The sequence below is a fragment of the Arachis ipaensis genome, chromosome B6 (assembly GCF_059453495.1).
Source record: "Arachis ipaensis isolate K30076 ecotype BB chromosome B6, ASM5945349v1, whole genome shotgun sequence".
Lineage (NCBI taxonomy): Eukaryota > Viridiplantae > Streptophyta > Magnoliopsida > Fabales > Fabaceae > Arachis > Arachis ipaensis.
Window position 1 is genome coordinate 65,545,642 of NC_142441.1, and position 17,291 is coordinate 65,562,932.

Below are 17,291 nucleotides of genomic sequence, written 5' to 3' on the forward strand. Positions count from 1 at the left end.
CTCTTAAGTATCTACTCACAAAGCAGGATTCAAAACCCAGGCTCATCAGATGGGTATTGCTTCTGCAAGAGTTTGATATAGAAATAAGAGACAGAAAAGGGATAGAGAACCAAGTAGCTGATCATCTGTCCCGGATAGAGCCAGTGGAAGGGACGTCCCTCCCCTTCCTTGAGATCTCTGAGACGTTCCCTGATGAGCATCTATTTGCCATTCAGGAAGCACCATGGTTTGCCGATATTGCAAACTATAAAGCTGCAAGGTTCATACCCAAGGAGTACAATAGAATACAAAAAAAGAAACTAATTACTGATGCAAAGTACTACTTGTAGGATGAACCCTATCTCTTTAAGAGATGTGCAGACGGAATTATCCGTAGGTGTGTCCCCAGAGAGGAAGCACAGAGGATCCTATGGCATTGCCACGGATCTCAATATGGAGGCCATTTCGGAGGTGAGCGAACAGCCACCAAGGTCCTCCAATGTGGCTTCTATTGGCCCACACTCTATAAAGATTCCCGAGAGTTTGTACGTAATTGTGACAGTTGCCAAAGAGCTGGTAATCTGCCTCATGGTTACGCCATGCCTCAACAAGGAATCTTGGAAATTGAGTTGTTTGACGTATGGGGAATTGACTTCATGGGACCTTTCCCATCATCATACTCAAACACTTATATTCTGGTGGCAGTTGACTATGTATCAAAATGGGTTGAGGCTATTGCCACACCCACCAATGATACTAAAACAGTGCTGAAGTTCCTCCAGAAACATATTTTTAGCAGGTTTGGTGTCCCTAGAGTACTAATCAGTGATGGGGGCACTCACTTCTGCAATAAACAGCTTTACTCTGCCATGGTTCGGTATGGAATTCGCCACAAGGTGGCCACTCCATATCATCCACAAACCAATGGGCAGGCTGAAGTCTCTAACAGAGAATTAAAGAGAATCCTGGAACAGACAGTAAATACCCGTAGAAAGGATTGGGCAAGGAGCTTGGATGATGCTCTGTGGGCTTACAGAACAGCATTCAAGACCCCTATAGGGACCTCTCCATACCAACTGGTGTATGGTAAGGCATGTCACCTGCCCGTGGAACTGGAACATAAGGCCTACTGGGCAACCAGATTCCTAAACTTTGATGCCAAATTAGCAGGAGAAAAAAGATTGCTCCAGCTAAATGAGCTAGAGGAGTTCAGATTCACAACTTTCGAAAATGCCAAGCTATACAAAGAAAAATAAAAAAAGTGGCATGACAGAAAGCTGTCATCTAGAATCTTTGAACCAGGACAGAAGGTTCTGTTGTTTAACTCTAGACTCAGGCTATTCCCCGGGAAACTGAAATCCCGGTGGAGGGGACCATACGTGATTACAAGTGTATCACCATATGGTTACGTGGAGCTTCAAGATATTGATTCTAATAAGAAGTTCATTGTCAATGGACAGAGAATCAAGCATTATCTAGAAGGCAACATTGAGCAAGAATGCTCAAGGCTGAAGCTAGATTAAAAGCTCAGCAAGGTCCAGCTAAGGACATTAAAGAAGCGCTTGTTGGGAGGCAACCCAATGTTCATCTAATTCTTATTTTTATTGTTTTTCATGTTTTCTTAGGTTCATGATCATGTGGAGTCACAAAATAAACAAAAAAAAATCAAAAACGGAATCAAAAACAGCAGAAGAAAAATCACACCCTGGAGGAGCATCTGTCTGGCGTTCAAACGCCAGAACAGAGCATAGTTCTGGCGCTGAACGCCCAGAATGGGAGCATCCTGGCGCTGAACGCCCAGAACAAGCATGGTTCTGGCGTTCAACGCCAGAAATGGCAGCAAAGGGGCGTTGAACGCCCAAAATGGGCACCAACCTGGCGCTGAACGCCCAGAGTTGTGTGCAAGGGCATTTTGCATGCCCAAATTGGTGCAGGGATGTAAATGCCTTGACACCTCAAGATCTGTGGACCTCACAGGATCATTTCAAGATCTGTGGACCCCACAGGATCCCCACCTTTCCTCCTCATAATCCTAGTTTTTTTATTTCCACATCTTCTTCTTCATCTATTCCCTCTTCTTTTGCTCGAGGGCGAGCAACATTCTAAGTTTGGTGTGGACATCACAATTATGTGAAGGATCTATAGCTCAGTGGTAGAACATGTGGCTGCAAATCAAGAGATACCTCAGGGGATGCACTTCCCTCCACATAATTATTGGAAGCAACTGAGGATAGAAATACCAAAAATCACTAGGAATCAAGCCACAAAGGCAAGGAAGAGACATAAAAGAGCTCAAGAACATCATTGGTGCCTCAAGAAGGAAATGCCATCATCACTAAGGTGGACTCGTTCCTTGTTCTTACTTTCTCTGTTTTTCGTTTTCTCTATGTTAAATACTTATCTATGTTTGTGTCTTCATTACATGATCATTAGTAGTAATTAGTGTCTAGTTTGATTTTATCCCCAATTAAGTTATAGTCTATTTTTCTCATCATCAGCAAACATGAATAAAATAGTAGATCTTTTGAATAAGAGGCAATAAAATTTCGAGTTTTTAATAAGAAAAATTCTAATTAGTAACATGTGGTGGCAACGCTTTCTGTCTTCTGAATGAATGCTTGAACAGTGCATATGTCTTTTGAATTTGTTGTTTAAGACTGTTAAATATGTTGACTCTTGAAAGAATGATGAACATGAGACATGTTATTGATAATCTGAAAAATCATAAAAATGATTCTTGAAGCAAGAAAAAGCAGCAAAGAACAAAGCTTGCAGAAAAAAAAATAGAAAGAAAAAGAAAAAGCAAGCTGAAAAAGCCAAAAGCTCTTAAAACCAAGAGGCAAGAGCAAAAAGCCAATAACCCTTAAAACCAAAAGGCAAGGGCAAATAAAAAGGATCCCAAGGCTTTGAGCATCAGTGGATAGGAGGGCCTAAAGGAATAAAATCCTGGTCTAAGCGGCTAAACCAAGCTGTCCCTAACCATGTGCTTGTGGCGTGCAGGTGTCAAGTGAAAACTTGAGACTGAGAGGTTAAAGTCAAGGTCCAAAGCAAAAAGAAGAGTGTGCTTAAGAACTCTGGATACCTCTAATTGGGGACTTTAGCAAAGCTGAGTCACAATCTGAAAAGGTTCACCCAGTTATGTGTCTGTGGCATTTATGTATCCGGTAGTAATACTGGAAAACAAAGTGCTTAGGGCCACAGCCAAGACTCATAAAGAAGCTGTGTTCAAGAATCATCACACTGAACTAGGAGAATCAATAACACTATCTGAATTCTGAGTTCCTATAGATGCCAATCACTCTGAGCTTCAATGGATAAAGTGAGATGCCAAAACTGTTCAGAAGCAAAAAGCTACTAGTCCCGCTCATCTAATTAGGATCTGAGCTTCAATCAAAAACTCTGAGATATTATTGCTTCTCAACCTATTAGTCTTCTATTTTATTTGTCTAGTTGCTTGAGGACAAGCAACAGTTTAAGTTTGGTGTTGTGATGAGCGGATATTTTATACGCTTTTTGGGGATAATTTCATATAGTTTAGAGTATGTTTTAGTTAGTTTTTAGTCTATTTTTATTAGTTTTTAGGAAAAATTCATATTTCTGGACTTTACTATGAGTTGTGTGTTTTTCTGTAATTTCAGGTATTTTTCTGGCTGAAATTGAAGGAGCTGAGCAAAAATCTGATTCAGGCTGAAAAAGGACTGCTGATGCTGTTGGATTCTGACCTCCCTGCACTCAAAGTGGATTTTCTGGAGCTACATAACTCGAAATGGCATGCTTCCAATTGCATTGGAAAGTAGACATCCAGGGCTTTCCAGAAATATATAATAGTCCATACTTTGCACAAGGATAGACGACGTAAACTTGCGTTCAACGCCAGTTCTCTGCCCAATTCTGGCGTCCAGCGCCAGAAAAGGATCAAAAACTGGAGTTGAACGCCCAAACTGGCATAAAAACTGGCGTTCAACTCCACAAATGGCCTCTGCACGTGACTCACTTAAATCTCAGCCCCAGCACACACCAAGTGGGCCCCAGAAGTGGATCTCTGCATCATCCATCATAGTCCACTCATATTTTGTAACCCTAGGCTACTAGTTTAGTATTTAAACAACTTTTAGAGACTTATTTTGCATCTCATGACATTTCAGATCTAAACTTTGTATTCTCTGACGGCATGAGTCTCTAAACCCCATTGTTGGGGGTGAGGAGCTCTGCTGTGTCTCAATGAATTAATGCAAGTATTTCTGTTTTCCATTCAAACACGCTTGTTCCTATCTAAGATGTTCATTCGCGCTTAACTGTGATGGAGGTGATGAGCTGTGACACTCATCACCTTCCTCAAATCATGAACGTGTGCCTGACAACCACCTCCGTTCTATATACGATTGAATGAGTATCTCTTAGATTCTTTAATCAGAATCTCCGTGATATAAGCTAGAACTGATGGCAGCATTCATGAGAATCCGGAAAGTCTAAACCTTGTCTGTGGTATTCCGAGTAGGATTCAAGGATTGAATGACTGTGACGAGCTTCAAACTCTTGAAGGCTGGGCGTTAGTGACAGACGCAAAAGGATAGTAAATCCTATTCCAACCGGATCGAGAACCAACCGGTGATTAGCCGTGCTGTGACAGAGCGCGTGAGCGTAGTTTTCACTGGGAGGACGGAAGGTAGCCATTGACAACGGTGATCCACCAACACACAGCTTGCCATAGGAGGGCGTGCGTGCATGAATCAGAAGACAGAGGAAAGCAGAGATTCAGAAGACAAAGCATCTCCAAAGCCCCAACATATTCTCCATTACTGCACAACAAGTAACCTTTAATTTATGCTCTCTTGGTTATTCACAATTCAACTGATAAACATAATTGACTTCCTGACTAAGATTTACAAGATAACCATAGATTGCTTCAAACCAACAATCTCCGTGGGATTCGACCCTTACTCACGTAAGGTATTACTTGGACGACCCAGTGCACTTGCTGGTTAGTGGTACGAGTTGTGAAAAGTGTGATTCACAATTCGTGCACCAGTGACCTCCTGGGAAGTCCTCATGTTGCACCTCTTTTTTTTTATTTTTTTTACGTCGTGCTTACCCTCGTTCTTTAAACGACGCTATCTTGAATAGTTTAGCTAAAGCGAGCCTCAATGACCTGATTTTCGGGAAGCTCGCATGGGCCCCGCAGGGATTCACAGCTCGACTTACCCTACGTCGCGAGACATGCTTATGATAATTGTGTGCGCATACTTTAACAGGTACGATCATACCAGCACTAATGCACCGGATCCCATCAGAATTTCGCAGTTAAGCGTGCTTGGGCGAGAGTAGTACTAGGATGGGTGACCTCCTAGGAAGTCCTCGTGTTGCACCTTTTTTTTTTACGTCGTGCTTACCCTTGTTCTTTAAACGACGCTATATTAAATTGTTTAGCTAAAGCGAGCCTCAATGACCTGATTTTTGGCAAGCTCGCACGAGCCCGCAGGGATTCGCAGCTCGAGTTACCCTACGTCGCGAGACATGCTTATGATAATTGTGTGCGCATACTTTAACAGGTGTCATCATACCAGCACTAATGCACCGGATCCCATCAGAACTCCGCAGTTAATCATGCTTGGGCGAGAGTAGTACTAGGATGGGTGACCTCCTGGGAAGTCCTCGTGTTGCAACTCTTTTTTTTTTTTTACGTCGTGCTTACCCTCATTCTTTAAACGACGCTAACTTGAATAGTTTCGCTAAAGCGAACCTCAATGACCTGATTTTCTTCAAGCTCACACGGGTCCCGCAGGGCTTCGCAGCACGACTTACCCTACGTCGCGAGACATGCTTATGATAATTGTGTGCGCATACTTTAATAGGTGCGATCATACCAGCACTAATGCACCGGATCCCATCAGAACTCCGCAGTTAAACGTGCATGGTCGAGAGTAGTACTAGGACGAGAGTAGTACTAGGATGGGTGACCTCTTGGGAAGTCCCCATGTTGCACCTCTTTTTTTTTTGTTTTTTTACGTCGTGCTTGATGTGCGGAAAACGATCTGACACAAAACTCACCGGCAAGTGCATCGGGTCGCATCAAGTAATAATAACTCACGGGAGTGAGGTCGATCCCACAGGGATTGAAGGATTGAGCAATTTTAGTTTAGTGGTTGAATTAGTCAAGCAAACAAGTGTTGATTGTGTGAAATTGTGTTGACAGGAATTAAATTGCATAGAATGTAAAGGGGAGTGGGTGATTTGCTGTAAATTAAAGAGAACGGAAAATAAAAGTACTAAATCTTAAAGAACAAGAAATTAAATGGCAGAAACTTAGAACGCAAGAAATGTAAATTGCAGAATCTTAGAGTGCAAGAAATGTAAATGGCTTGATTTGTAAATGGGTCAGGGATGTGGGATTGCAAGAATTAAACAAGGAAAAGTAAATTGCAACAAGCAGGGAAGTAAAAGATGAATTTAATTGCAGTAGATCTCAAACAGAAAATGTAAATTGCTTGAAGAAGCGTTCAACAGAGAAATAAAAGGATATTTTAGATCTCAGGACCCAAGAGACTAGATAACCAAGTCTAGATCTCAATGCCTTCCTAGATCCAAATTCAGAATTCAATTGCAAGAAAAGTAAAGATCCAGCAGTAGAAGAAAAGAAGTGAAATCGCAAATTCTCAATGATGCAGTAAATCAAAATAGAGAGAGATCTCAAGATGAGATTGAGACAGAATTTCCTCAATTCCTCAACCCAAGATTCAAGACAAGTGTAGATGAAATTGAAAAACAAGAAAACTAAGAGGAAGAGAATTCAATTCTCCTTCCCCAAAACTCAGAATCTCCAAACAGCTCAAAACCCAAAAGCTCTCTACTGTGAATACTATGAAAATTCTTCAAGAAAACTCTAAGAAGAAAAGCTCTTTAAAATTTCAAATCCTAAGCTATTTATACACTTTCTTCAAATGATCATTAAGCCTTGAATTGGGCCTTTAGTCTTGATGGAATTGGGTTAATAATAGCCTCCGTTGATTGTTCTTGGTGTTGGGAAGAAATCCATTTGTGAACCGGGCCATGAACCATTCACGTTTGAGTCAACGTTTGAGGCAAACGTTGACTCAAACGTCCCTTGTGTGAGGCATTATGTAGATAGCCCATTTGCTGTCATTCACGTTTGAGCCAACGTTTGAGGTCAAACGTGAGCTCAAACGTGGTTCTTCCCAGGCTCCCTTTTTGGCCAACGTTTGGTCCAACGTTTGAGGCAAACGTTGGCGCAAACGTGGCTCATCTAAACCATCAATCAGGGGTGCTTTGCCATGCTCTTCCTTGCCAAAATGTAGCCAACGTTTGACCTCACGTTTGAGGCAAACGTTGGCTCAAACGTTGCCGTGCCCAGGAGTGCTCTTTTTCATTCTTTTTGGCGCCAATGTTTGACCTCACGTTTGAGGCAAACGTTGGCGCAAACGTTGCCTTCCCCTGCTTCTTCTTCAGCCAACGTTTGCCTCAACGTTTGAGGTCAAACGTTGGTTCTTCTCCAGGGTGATCTTCATCTGCTTCTCACGTTTGAGTTAACGTTTGAGGCAAACGTTAGCTCAAACGTGAATCCCTCTTTTCAAGCCCATTCTTGCAACCTTCTTCCAAGCTTTATTCCACCTATCATCAATCAACAATTGTATCAAAGCTATGCCATAATTATGAGAGTTGTTCTTCTTCTTGTCATATGAGCAATTATGGCATAGAAACTCATAAAAATGCATCAATTTGTCCCTGGTTGATTGAATCAAAGGAAACATGAAATTCAACCCAATTGACTTACTTATGGCTTAAGAAAGTGCATAAAACTAAATGAAAACAAAGGAAAAAGACTAGTGAAACTAGGCTAAGATGACTTGTCATCACAACACCAAACTTAAAACTTGCTTGTCCCCAAGCAAGAACAGAATTATTAAGAAGAAAGAATGAAAACAAAAGAGAATGCTCATGTTAGCAGAGTATTATTGGTAGCTCATGGGGTTTTATGCAGATATGTAACTACTCACTTCTTATTGACAAGTAGGCCTAGAAAGTTTCCTCTAAGCATCAAGCAACACACTGCTATGACCTCTCATTATTCCTTTGTCCTTGTTTACTGAATTTTTTTTTTATAAACTTTAGTTCAGTGTCATGTGTAACAAGCTCTTTTCTTTATTTATGCTTGACACATTATTCACTTTAGACACTTGGCTCACATGCCTTCTTAAAACATTGATGCCCAGCACCTCTTTGGGTTACTAAATGTCTTGTAGCCAGGTTGCTCTTGATAGTGGACTTTCAGTTGATAATCCCGGGTTAGTTAACCCAAGTCACCAAGTGTTGATGCATTCTAAAGAACTTAATAATCCAAGCAGATCCTAGTACAAAGACACCACAGGCATATATTCTAAGGTTCAAGCTATTGGTGTCTAGCTTTGTTTCTTTTTTTCTTCCTTTTGTTCTGTTGCCACTTTTGGCTTTTTCTTTTCTCTTTTTGTTTTTCTTTTCACCCAAGGACTTTTATTTTGTTGAGATTCATAGACAGTGAACTACTTTCTTCTTAAAAAGAGAACAGTCTATTCCTTTTATTCACTAATAGTGAGTTGCCACACAATCACACATACATGCCACCACTTACTATTATTTGACTTCTAGCTAGCAATGAACCATCTTACTTCATGTTTCAAACATTTCTTTTATTGAATTGAAAAGACTTAGGGGACAAAGCATGCATTAGTTAAGTGAAAGTAAACACACAAGTACACTTAGACTAGCATTCTTATTTCAAGAAAGATAAACATAATGCAAAGATTACTAATTAAAACAACCACTAAAGATGCAAAGACTTCTTAAACAGATAATGATGCATGCTTTTTTTTTTGAGTGATGATCAAGGAGCAAGTCCACCTTTCATTTATCATGCTTTTTCTTCCTTCTTTCATTTGCTTGAGCGCTGGTGTTTCCTGTGTCCATGTCTGTTGTCTGTTGACCCCGCCAGAACCCAGCTCTATTCATCGTCTCTTCTACTCTATCTTCAAGTCTCATAGCCTTGCTTACTTCTATCTCACTTTTCCCTTTGAAGAATTCATCGAAAGTTGGAAATGCTGGATCTATGTTGTGCAGATGCTCTCCAATATAGTTCAATTTGATTTGACTATTTATGTTGTAGTCAGCTTGGACCTCATATCTTGCATCTTGAAGGGCTGTAAATTCTTTGAGAGCCTTCATATTTTCAGCTTGCATTTGTGCCAACTTCCCAAATGATTCGTGAGATTGAAAAGCATGCTCCTCTTGCATCACGAAGAATTTTGACTCAAACTCACTTTGTTTGTTCATCATTTTCAGCCGCCATTCCTCTTGCTCTTGTTGGTGTTTCATGTATTGTGATGGTATTCCTCTTGCCTTTCTTGAATTCTCATGTACTGTTGTGATAATTCTCCAATTGCTTCCTGCATCTGAGTCATATCCAGAGTGTCATGTGGTGGAATGTGTTGCTGTTCCTCTTCCTCTTGTGGCTCTTCTTCCTCTATTGGTTCATTTCTTTGCCTTCTTCTTGGTAGTCTTCGGCTCTGCTGTGCTTTAGTAACAATCATCATTCTTTCAATGGTTATAGGCATGCCCGGGTTCAACCATGTTGGGTTTACCTCCTCCATTGGCACTTTGGCTTTCATGCATAAACGCATAATGGTGCTTGGGTAGTGTAGCCACCCTTCGGCTGAATTCTTCTCTGCTATCCTTTGAATGTCATTTGCAATGATCTCATGAACCTTCACTTCTCCTCCCATTATTATGCAATATAACATGATAACTCTCTTCTTATTGACCTCCGAGTTGTTTACTGTGCCTAAGATTGATCTCTTCATTAGCTCATACCAACCTTTTGCTTTAGGGGTAAGATCTCCTCTTCTCAAGTATTTGTACTTGTTTTTAGTAGTTCCTACCCACTCCGTGTTGACCACACTAATTTCACTGGCAATCTCATCATAGTTTTGCTCTTCATTTAACCTTTGATGGTATCTTGGCATATCAAAATGGGCTGCCCTCAGCTTCAATACTTTCAAGATAGTATTTGGGCTAAAATCTACTTCAGTCCCCCGCACATAACTCTTGTAAGTTGGAGCTTGATTCATCTCGATCCTTGGGGTATTAGCATAGAATTCCCATATGATGTTCGCATTGATCCTGGTGATTGGTGAAATGAGCTCTTCCCACCTCCTCTTCCTAATCTTGGCTTTCATTTCTTGGCACTCATCATCCGGCAATAGAAATGGAACTTCCGGGGGATATTTTTTTATCTCTCATCCATCCCCATTGTGTTTGATGATACCGTGTTCTGAATTTCCACTGATCAAATTCAGGGTTGCTTTCTTCAACCATGGGCTCCTTTCCTCTCCTTCGTTTGGTTCTTGAGGAAGAGGCCATGATTGCTTGATTGGCTGATCTTTTTGAGGTTAGAGGGAGTGTGAAGAAAGTTGGAGATTTTGATGTGTTTTTGACAGAGAAATATTTGAGGCTGAGCTTATATGATGAAGAATGATGGAGGAATTGGAGTTTGAATAGTTGGAGTGCAGGGAGTGTGCAACTTTTTTGTTTATGTGCATGGCTTGAAGGTGGTGGTTTTATAATCATTTAATTGAACAATGGAGGGTTGGGATGCAATTGGATACTTTGCAAATCAAAGGTGTGCATGTAAAGTTGAATAAGGACAAAGCTTGCCTCCTTAACGGTTTTCAACGTTCTCTTTCCAAGAGTGTGCAGAATCACCCCTTGAAGCATGTGATGCATCTTTGTCTTCATTCTATGCCCCTCCTTGTCTTGTCCCTTTCATTGAATATTCCTTTGACCACCTAACCATCATCACAAGAAAACAAATATAACTATGTTTAAGTAATGGCAAGAGAGTTTCTAAAAAAAATATATGTAAACTATCATTTCTTCTGCTCAATAATCCGTGACTTCTTTATGCATGGATATGGACGACGCCAAACTTAATGTTTGGTCATATGGTCCAAAATATCACTTCCTCAAACCATTGTTAGACCGTCATGATATTCAAAACTTAAAAGACCATTGACTTTCATGACTTGTTCCCACAATTTGTTTAGTGTGCCCCGTGGGCACACCAAACTTAGAATTCGATCTTATGCTCTCTAATGTCATGAATAGTTGTCAATTTTGTCCACAAAGAGTTGAATTCATATTGGTGTAACAATTATTATTCATATTGAAATATTAAAGACAAGAAAATTAAATCATGGGTTGCCTCCCATGGAGCGCTCGTTTATTGTCACTAGCTTGACATTGATCCTCTTAGGGTGGTTGATGGTTGAAATGTCGCAGCTTATCCCCCCTCACTGTGAGCCTTCTTTGTGTGCCTTGGTGCTCAATTTCAACGTGCTCAAGAGAGAGTACTTGGTTAACAGTGTAGTGATCTTTTGCTCCCAGCTGTTGATATACTAATTGCACATTGTCACCTTCGGAGAATCATTCAGTTGGGGTTCTTTTATTCCTCCACCCTTTGTTAGCCTTCTTCTTATTTTTCTTCCTTTTTTTGGTTAACCTTTCTTCCTTGACAGTAGCTTTAGTTGTGGCACTTTTCTTCTTGTTTATCTTCCAAGTTTCTTTTTGAGTACCTTCTTTTCCTTGCATATGTTCATTCTTCTGCTTTACTGAATTGTTGATTGCTTGCCTTGGGAAACAGTCATTGATTACTTGGCTTCTTTCTTCAGAATTTTGTTGTTCTAGAAACACTTTCAGAGTAATGCTTTCCTCATGCATCCTGAGAGTTAGTTCTCCTTGCTCTACATCTATGATGGCTTTGGCGGTAGCTAAAAATGGCCTTCCCAAGATAATCGAATTGTTTCCTTCTTCTTCTGTTTCCAAGATTACAAAATCCGCAGGATAAATGAACTTGTCAACCTTAACTAAAAGGTTTTCGATCGCTCCTTTGGGATGTACTACTGACTGATCCACCAGTTCCAATGACATCTGTATTGGTTTCACCTTCTCTATGCCAAGCTTTTTCACTAAAGATGATGGAATCAGATTTATGCTTGCTCCTAAATCGCACATCCCCTTGTTGATAAATAGACTTCCAATGGTGCAAGGTAGGAAGAAACTTCCTGGATCTTCCAACTTGGGAGGGAGTCCTTTTCTGATGAGTGCACTGCATTCTTCAGTGAGAAGTACAGTCTCCTTCTCCAGCCAGCTTCTTTTCTTGTTAATGAGTTCCTTCAAGAACTTGGCATATAAGGGCATCTGTTCCAATGCTTCAGCCAGGGGAATGTTGATTTCCAGCTTCTTGAAAGTTTCCAGGAATTTGCGGAAGTGTTGATCCTTGGTTTCTTTGTTGAACCTCTGTGGGTATGGCAGCGGAGGAATGAAGGCTTTCTCCTTTTTCTGTGCTTCTTCCTCTCTCTCATGTATATTGATTGGCTGGTCTTCTTTTCTTTTGGGGTTCTCTGTGCTCTTGTTTGGCATCATATCTTGATCATTGGCTTCCTCTGTATCTGTTGGTTTTCTGCTGCTCTCCACTTGTTTCCTTGTAGTGTCATTGTTGTTCATCAATATTCTCCCACTTCTTAACTGTATTGCCTTGCACTCTTCCTTAGGATTTGGAATTATGTCACTTGGTAGGGAACTTGGTGATCTCTCAACAGAAATCTGCTTGGAGATTTGCCCAATCTACCTCTCTAGGCTCTTCATGGAGGCTTCATGGTTCTTGGTTGTCATTTTTTCGTGTTTTCACATTTTGTCTATCAAGGTTTCCAAGTTAGTGATTCTTTGAGATTCTGGTGATGCTTGTGGTGGGTTGTGAGATGTGGATGGTGGATGGTAGGTATTTTGGTTGGTGGGTTGGTTATTGGATTGATAATGGTTGGGATTGGGGTAGTTGTTTTGAGGTTTTCTGTAAGGGTTTTGGTTAGTTTGCTGCTGGTTGTGGTTTTGGTTATTTCTTGAAGTGTTTTGGTTTGAGTTCCTCTGCCATGGTTGTTGGTTCTGGTTGTGATTGTCTCCCCATCTGAGATTTGGGTGGTTCTTCCAGGATGGATTGTAGGTATCACCATAAACTTCATTCTGTCCAGAGTTTTGGTTATACATGTACTGCACTTGCTCCTGTTGTTGCTCTTCTTGGCTTTCTTCATTCTGCACACATACAGTTGATGGGTGGCTTGTGTTCACAGCTGCTACTTGAAGGCTGTCAATCCTTTTGGCCATTTGTTCAAACTGTTGTTGAATTTGTTGTTGCATCATCTTGTTTTGAGCCAAAATGGAATCTACTCCTTCCAGTTCTAGTACCCCCTTTCTTTGTGATGGTTGGCGGGTTCTTTGATGAGCAAAGAAATATTGATTATTGGCCACCATGTCCACAAGATTCTAGGCTTCCTCAGCAGTTTTCATCAGTTGTAATGAACCTCCAGCAGAGTGATCTAATGCCTCTTGAGATTTCAATGTTAGGCCTTCATAGAAATTCTGCAGCACATCCCATTCATTGAACATCTCCGGAGGACACTTTCTGATTAAGGCTTTGTATCTCTCCCATGCTTCATACAAGGATTCGGCATCTAATTGTGTGAATGTCTGCACCTCAGTTTTCAGCCTGATGATCCTTTGGGGTGGATAGAATTTGGCTAGAAATTTAGTCACCAAATCATCCCAACTAGTGATACTTCCTTGGGGAAAAGTTTCAAGCCATTGTGCAGCCTTGTCCCTTAATGAGAACGGGAACAACAGAAGCTTGTAAGTTTCAGGATTCACGCCATTGGATTTGACAGTGTCACAAATCCTTAAGAAGGTAGATAAATGCTGGTTGGGATCTTCCAATGGGCTGCCTCCATAGGAACAATTGTTCTGGACAAGTGTAATGAGTTGTGGTTTTAGCTCAAAATTATTTGCATTGACATTGGGGGTTAAGATGCTGCTTCCACAGTGTCTGGGATTTGCAAAAGTGTAGGAGGCCAACACTCTCCTCTGTGGTGGATTGGGATTAGATGGATCTCCTTCCATCTCGTGATATTCTTCCTCAGATTCTTCCTCTTCAATAATACCTTTCCCTCTTTCAGCTCTTCTTAATCTCCTGAGAGTCCTCTGGTCAGCTTCGGATAAGATAGGAGTACCTCTCCCTGTACCTGACATACAAACAAAATAAGAGAAACAGAAAACTAGTGATACTTCAACCTATTGCTAGAATGAAGTTTTAGTTAGCTTAAGCAAAAATTCAAACAGTTAGTAGGTTAGTCAAAATTAAAGAAAAAGTGCTTGATCTAAACTACCTCCTCACTTAATCATTGTCAATCTATTCAATCCCCGGCAACGGCGCCAAAAACTTGATGTGCGGAAAATGATCCGACACAAAACTCACCGGCAAGTGCACCGGGTCGCATCAAGTAATAATAACTCACGGGAGTGAGGTCGATCCCACAGGGATTGAAGGATTGAGCAATTTTAGTTTAGTGGTTGAATTAGTCAAGCAAACAAGTGTTGATTGTGTGAAATTGTGTTGACAGGAATTAAATTGCATAGAATGTAAAGGGGAGTGGGTGATTTGCAGGAAATTAAAGAGAACGGAAAATAAAAGTACTAAATCTTAAAGAACAAGAAATTAAATGGCAGAAACTTAGAACGCAAGAAATGTAAATTACAGAATCTTAGAGTGCAAGAAATGTAAATGGCTTGAATTGTAAATGGGTCAGGGATGTGGGATTACAAGAATTAAACAAGGAAAAGTAAATTGCAACAAGCAGGGAAGTAGAAGATGAATTTAATTGCAGTAGATCTCAAACAGAAAATGTAAATTGCTTGAAGAAGCGTTCAACAGAGAAATAAAAGGAAATTTTAGATCTCAGGACCCAAGAGACTAGATAACCAAGTCTAGATCTCAATGCCTTCCTAGATCCAAATTCAGAATTCAATTGCAAGAAAAGTAAAGATCCAGCAGTAGAAGAAAAGAAGTGAAATCGCAAATTCTCAATGATGCAGTAAATCAAAACAGAGAGAGATCTCAAGATGAGATTGAGACAGAATTTCCTCAATTCTTCAACCCAAGATTCAAGACAAGTGTAGATGAAATTGAAAAACAAGAAAACTAAGAGGAAGAGAATTCAATTCTCCTTCCCCAAAACTCAGAATCTCCAAACAGCTCAAAACCCAAAAGCTCTCTACTGTGAATACTATGAAAATTCTTCAAGAAAACTCTAAAAAGAAAAGCTCTTTAAAACTTCAAATCCTAAGCTATTTATACACTTTCTTCAAATGATTATTAAGCCTTGAATTGGGCCTTTAGTCTTGATGGAATTGGGTTGATAATAGCCTCCGTTGATTGTTCTTGGTGTTGGGAAGAAATCCATTTGTGAACCGGGCCATGAACCATTCAAGTTTGAGTCAACGTTTGAGGCAAACGTTGACTCAAACGTCCCTTGTGTGAGGCATTATGCAGATAGCCCATTTGCTGTCATCCACGTTTGAGCCAACGTTTGAGGTCAAACGTGAGCTCAAACATGGTTCTTCCCAGGCTCCCTATTTGGCCAACGTTTGGCCCAACGTTTGAGGCAAACGTTGGCGCAAACGTGGCTCATCTAAACCATCAATCAGGGGTGCTTTGCCATGCTCTTCCTTGCCAAAATGTAGCCAACGTTTGACCTCACGTTTGAGGCAAACGTTGGCTCAAACGTTGCCGTGCCCAAGAGTGCTCTTTTTCATTCTTTTTGGCGCCAACGTTTGACCTCACGTTTGAGGCAAACGTTGGCGCAAACGTTGCCTTCCTCTACTTCTTCTTCAGCCAACGTTTGCCTCAACGTTTGAGGTCAAACGTTGGCGCAAATGTTGGTTCTTCTCCAGGGTGATCTTCATCTGCTTCTCACGTTTGAGTTAACGTTTGAGGCAAATGTTAGCTCAAACGTGAATCCCTCTTTTCAAGCCCATTCTTGCAACCTTCTTCCAAGCTTTATTCCACCTATCATCAATCAACAATTGTATCAAAGCTATGCCATAATCATGAGAGTTGTTCTTCTTCTTGTCATATGAGCAATTATGGCATAGAAACTAAAAAAAATGCATCAATTTGTCCCTGGTTGATTGAATCAAAGGAAACATGAAATTCAACCCAATTGGCTTACTTATGGCTTAAGAAAGTGCATAAAACTAAATGAAAACAAAGGAAAAAGACTAGTGAAACTAGGCTAAGATGACTTGTCATCAGTGCTTACCCTCGTTCTTTAAACGACGCTATCTTGAATAGTTTAGCTAAAGCGAGCCTCAATGACCTGATTTTTTGCAAGCTCGCATGGGCCCCGCGGGATTCGCAGCTCGACTTACCCTACGTCGCGAGACATGCTTATGATAATTGTGTGCGCATACTTTAACAGGTGCGATCATACCAGCACTAATGCACCGGATCCCATCAGAATTCTGTAGTTAAGCGTATTTGGGCGAGAGTAGTACTAGGATGGGTGACCTCCTGGGAAGTCCTCGTGTAGCACCTTTTTTTTTTTTACGTCGTGCTTACCCTTGTTGTTTAAACGACGCTATATTGAATAGTTTAGCTAAAGCGAGCCTCAATGATATGATTTTCGGCAAGCTCGCACGGGCCCCGTAGGGATTCCCAGCTCGACTTACCTTACGTCGCGAGACATGCTTATGATAATTGTGTGCGCATACTTTAATAGGTGCGATCATACCAGCACTAATGCACCGGATCCCATCAAAACTTCGAAGTTAAGCGTGCTTGGGCGAGAGTAGTACTAGGATGGGTGACCTCCTGGGAAGTCCTCGTGTAGCACCTTTTATTTTTTTTACGTCGTGCTTACCCCTGTTATTTAAACGACGCTATATTAAATAGTTTAGCTAAAGCGAGCCTCAATGACCTGATTTTCGACAAGCTCGCACGGGCGCCGCAGGGATTCGTAGCTCGGGTTACCCTACGTCGCGAGACATGCTTATGATAATTGTGTGCGCATACTTAAACAGGTGCCATCATACCAGTATTAATGCACTGGATCCCATCAGAACTCCGCAGTTAAGCGTGCTTCGGCGAGAGTAGTACTAGGATAGGTGACCTTCCGGGAAGTCCTCGTGTTGCACCTCTTTTTTTTTTTTTACGTCGTGCTTACCCTCGTTCTTTAAACGACGCTATCTTGAATAGTTTAGCTAAAGCGAGCCTCAATGACCTGATTTTCGGCAAGCTCGCACGGGCCCCGCAGGGATTCGCAGCTCGACTTACCCTACGTCGCGAGACATGCTTATGATAATTGTGTGCGCATACTTTAACAGGTACGATCATACCAGCACTAATGCACCGGATCCCATTAAAATTCCGCAGTTAAGCGTGC

General features: G+C 41.1%; 1 non-coding gene and 5 pseudogenes across 1 annotated transcript; all 6 read left to right on the plus strand.

Moving 5' to 3' along the window:
* The first annotated feature begins 5,229 nt into the window (after positions 1-5,229).
* Positions 5,230-5,348, plus strand: LOC148556743 (5S ribosomal RNA; annotated as a pseudogene).
* Positions 5,349-5,526: 178 nt separating this feature from the next.
* On the plus strand, positions 5,527-5,645 carry LOC148556744 (5S ribosomal RNA; annotated as a pseudogene).
* A 184-nt stretch (positions 5,646-5,829) lies between these two features.
* LOC148556745 (5S ribosomal RNA) lies at positions 5,830-5,965 on the plus strand (annotated as a pseudogene).
* A 10,361-nt stretch (positions 5,966-16,326) lies between these two features.
* On the plus strand, positions 16,327-16,445 carry LOC148556746 (5S ribosomal RNA; annotated as a pseudogene).
* Positions 16,446-16,626: 181 nt separating this feature from the next.
* LOC148556747 (5S ribosomal RNA) lies at positions 16,627-16,745 on the plus strand. The gene has a single exon (XR_015891764.1). It is a non-coding gene; the product is annotated as a 5S ribosomal RNA (ribosomal RNA).
* A 182-nt stretch (positions 16,746-16,927) lies between these two features.
* Positions 16,928-17,046, plus strand: LOC148556748 (5S ribosomal RNA; annotated as a pseudogene).
* Positions 17,047-17,291: the final 245 nt, after the last annotated feature.